Here is a 4870-nt window from a genome sequence, read left to right on the forward strand (position 1 = left end):
AAAGGATGGAGTATGACGAAAATGGATATGATATATGTACCCTGGAGGAAAACAATAAATAAATATTTCAGGATAGAAAGCATTATTTTTATTTTTATTGAGTTTTCTAGATTTTATTTGATTTGTGTAAGTCAGAAACCAGTAGAATAACATTAATGCACTAATGAAAAGCAGAATGAGTTATCAATGGTAACAAGAAGAATAAAGAATTTCAAGAACACAGCTTTAACCATGCATGACTCCGGGGAGAGAAAACACAAAATGCTCTCAGTGAATACATCTTTGAGAGAAGAGAGGAAATACTTAAGGAGAGGATAAAAAGAGCGAATATCCCCCAAAAAATGAGTAAGAATCCTATTGCTTTTTTTTAATTGACAAATAAAAATTGTATATATTTATTGTGGACAACATGATATTTTTAAAGACTACTATCACTTTTGATTCATGAATTACATTCGGGAAAAAGAAATTCTCAAAAACTTTGAGAACATATAAATTTAACAGAAGAAAGAAGATTGATACTCAGATAAGGACAATACATGGCAAATTCTTCCTGCTCCAACATTTTCTCCTAGGAAATTTAAACATCTTTCAGTGAAGCACCAGTTTCTTGAAAACACGCATGAGAAAGAAAGAAAAAAAAACTAAATTCACCTGTAGAAAAAAAAAGATGTAGCTAAACAAAAAAGCAATTGTTATAACTTCAAAAGTGACATGAACAAAATGATCAACATTTTCCCAAGTGACAGCACAAATATCAAAAGTCCTAATAAGTGGAAATGGTCCTGTCATGACAAAAGGTATGGTATTTGTACAATTTCCAGATAAGAACGAAGTCATGACACTAAAACAGTAGCAGCACTGTTCGTTACATGTGATATTTGAAAAATGTGACAACCATCTCAATCTGCTCAAGTAGCACTCACGGTAAGGGTGAAATTTTATCAACATTGGTTAACTTATGGTGTATTAAAAAACTAGCAAGGAGATAAATTGATGGATTAAAAGATAAACTACTCACAGGCAGACAAACAGAAGGACAGATAGAGTTACCATCAAACATGTACTTTACTCAGGCAGAAAGATAATAACCAGCCCCCAAGAAGTGACGTGTCTGCTAGTAAAGCCCTGAACATAGAATTTCCTGACTTTGTTTTTAATTTAGTTCTTTCAGCATCATGCAGCATAACCGGGTGTAACTCTCCAAAAGTCTCTCTGACACAGTTTTCCATCTGTTAAATGAGGCCAATAATATTTTCATCTTTTTTAGGATAAAGACATGAGATATTTGGAGAATTCTAGAAAACATGCCCCTATTAATTAGAGCTTTTTGATGTGACATGATTTTCTTCAGTATTTGGAGTGAGGTCAATAGATATACAGTGTAGTCGTGAAATTATGACGTGTGAGAATGCATTACCAAGGGACCACAGGAGCTCTTTCCTGAAATGGGTAGCTGGCTATATTTCTGGAAGTAATTTAAACATAGGCTGAGGGAGAGGAGTACCCTCTAGATCCTTTCCAGATCTTATTTTCTATGAATTCTAATTTCTCTTTCCCATTTAGAAAAATTCTATGAAATCCACAGCGTACAGATAGAAAATAAGGCTCTGTGTGCCCTCCAACCTTACTTTCAAAAATACCACAGTATTCTGGAGGAGATATTATTGAATTCCTGCAACAGCACAGGTATGAGAGTTTTTGCCAAAAAACAAGAGACTAGATTAATCCTTTCATTCTCCTCCTGTGCTTCCTAAAACTGAAAAGCCATACATACAAATTATATTTATCTGTCCCTCCTGGAAAAGGCCAAAATGAAGCCAATTTTGGATCATTTTCAAAAATGGCACAAACCTGAATTGGGAATAACCTTTGGGATCAGTCACTGTCCTTTTGCGATAAAATGAACCTTGTAGGAAGCTGCCTGGTGTTCTCCCCTAGCTAACATTCTACCACCAACAACTGGTATGTGGTCTCCAGCATTGCTCCCCACAGACTATGTCCTTGGAATCATCATCTTCACACTGCATTTGTCTCGACACCTTTCCACCCAAGATTTCTTCTTTAGCACCAGAAGTCATTTAGCTAAAATTTTCAAATGACTACTACAATAATAGGGTTGCTAACTAGACCTAGGTAAGTAATAATAATAAAAATCTCATTTCTACTTGGAGTGTGCCATAGTATAACACAATAACCAGATTCCTAACAGGCTTTTCTAGATTTCAACTTGCATGTTCTTGCAATATGGATGTTCTTATTACTCAGTCCTTACTTCCGTCTCTCTTTGGCTTTGGAATAAAACTACTTAAACCCAATTCAGAGATTTTATTCTCCCTTGGATGTTTGGGAAACGGTTCTAATAAACCATATTCCTGAGATCTTATATTAGGCTAGGGCCAACCTGACAGTCTGAGCATTAATTTTCCTGTGGCTCAGGAGTATCCCTGAGTTTACCTTTCTCTTCCTAAACTGCCCAGAACAAATATCGGAGTTTGGCTTTTCTGCTTTCTCATCCAATGATTTCTCCTTTCCTCCTCTTTAGCACTTAAAACGTTTCTGACTTTCTCCATCCCCCATGAAATACATTTGCTTTTCCTGTCTCTGCATTTTTCTTTTGTTTATGAACTATTCCATATGTAAGCTATATATTTCTTTCCCCCAGAGGCCCCTGATCTTCTGGTTCTGGTCACCATCAGTTCGGTGTACTAGTTAACATTTCTGACTTTGGAGTCAGATAACGCTAGATTCAAATTCCCACTGTGTCACTTACTATGTCTCCTGAAGCAACATCCTATTCCCTGTGGCCTCCAGTGGTTATAAGCTTGTGCTCTAACCAGCTGGGTGATCTTGGGCCAGTGACACAATCATGCCAAACCTCACTGTCCTCATTCTTAAAACGATAGTAACTACCTTGTAGTGTTGGCATAAAAACTAAGTGTGATTGTCAATACAAAAGTGTTTAGTACAATAGCTAAATTAACTAAGTACTCTGTAAATATTCATTATTACCATATTACTAATTCAAATTGCTAGATGCATTTTGTATATACCAGGTTTCCTGACTTTATTTTCTTCTCAACAAATACTACTATTCCTAGTACGTGGACTACATCAAACTTCATTAGCCAGAGGCTCTCATAGTACACGTGAAGTTTAGAGTAGAAACCTAGGGCAGCAGAAAGCATTGCCACACTTTACACAGTCAATTCATTTAAACGTGTCTGAATTTCAGTTCTGCTGAGTCCTTACTTGTTCCCATCTCTCCTGTGTGCTCCAGCTGACTAATAAAGCAGCTTTCATATAAATACATTAAAGCCTAAACATTGAGATCGTGATAATGAATGAGGGCTATGACTACAAAACATCACTGAACCAGAGACCTGCTATGAAACCACATGGTGAAGGCCATGAGGGAGGAATCTACATACACACCAAGTGCTTTGGGTTCCCATAGTGGGAAAAGTCAGTGCCCTAATTTAAGAGAAACTCTGGGTGGGGAAGCAGCCACTGCATCAGTCACTTCACTGAACCCAGGCTTGTTTCAGCTGACGTAGCTGCCAATTCCAATGTCCCCTCCCTCCCTAATTACTCTCAATCTATTCCTCCAGAAATTGAAATTCCGTCAAAGAGGGTATCTTCCCAGAGAGAAGTTGTTCCAATTACTACAAACATTTGCTAGAAATTCCAAGCAAGTTTACAAGATACCTTCGTAAGATGACATTGACTAAGTCAGAAGCATTCCAAGTACCAATTATCATGCAAGAAAGGGCTTCAGTTTTAGATTTTGTTGTTTGTGGTGGTGGTGATGGTGGTGTTCTCTCTGGAATCCAGCCTAATCTCCAAAAAAGTAGAAGGAGTACAAGTAGTAATACAAGTTGTTATTACTTACACCAATTAAAATAGAAGTTTTGAAGGAGCAAGGAGCTAAAGAAGGTGAAAATTGGAACTTTGTATATTAAAAGGTTTTTGTAATTTGAAAACCAAGATTATGCTGGCAGAATAGGCTGTTTTAAAATCAGCATAGTTATCAAAGTTGCCTGTAATGAATGTGGACCCAAACAATGATGTCAGACCTGATAAGGACTGGCAAATTCTAAAAGAGTGCAAAAAGACCATAGAGGAACAATGTTATATTCCTGCAATTACAGGAATGGTCAGCTCAAGAGATGTATCCAGTTCAGGGTGGTGGTATGGCTTTATTTTCTGAACTTGCTACCAGAAGTTAAAAGAAATTCTCTAAAATTGCTTTTGATGAAAACACAAATTGATCTATGTAAATGAAATATATAAAATAATTGGTGCCTTATTCATTCCCAGAATTATAAATGAAATTAAAAGACCAAAAGTTATAGACTTTGAGGATCTTCTTTTCACTGATAAGCCCCCGGAATCTCTAATATCAACAACTGTGTTGACCTATTTTTTTCTGTCTAATTCTGCATATACTAAAACTAGGTGGTTACAAACAAAACCCAGAAATACAATTTGCATTCTAATGAAATGACTTTAAAATTATCCCACTTTTTACTGTGGTTTTACCTGTTGTCCCACAATGCAGATTTCTATGGGCCTCCTGCTTAGAATGACTCTCTCAATGTAGATGACAGCCAGAGCTGAATAGAGAATCCAGAAACTGGGGGTTCTGGTTCTTGATGCAATCTATATACCAATCTACTGCATTCGTTCTTCTTGATTTAGAGTTTGGTAAAGAATATGGGTGGAGATGTTCTGGTCACACTTGCACACATGTCCAAACTGCTTTGAAAAAGGAAGGGCAAGAGAGAGTGGTATCCAACTTGGAATCAGGCAGGCATTTCAGATTTCAAGAGACGAACTGGAAAGGGAACATCTGTTAGATCCCCTAGGT

The sequence above is a fragment of the Aotus nancymaae genome, unplaced genomic scaffold (genome assembly GCF_030222135.1).
Source record: "Aotus nancymaae isolate 86718 unplaced genomic scaffold, 86718_ANA_hifiasm-v0.15.2.pri h1tg000033l, whole genome shotgun sequence".
Lineage (NCBI taxonomy): Eukaryota > Metazoa > Chordata > Mammalia > Primates > Aotidae > Aotus > Aotus nancymaae.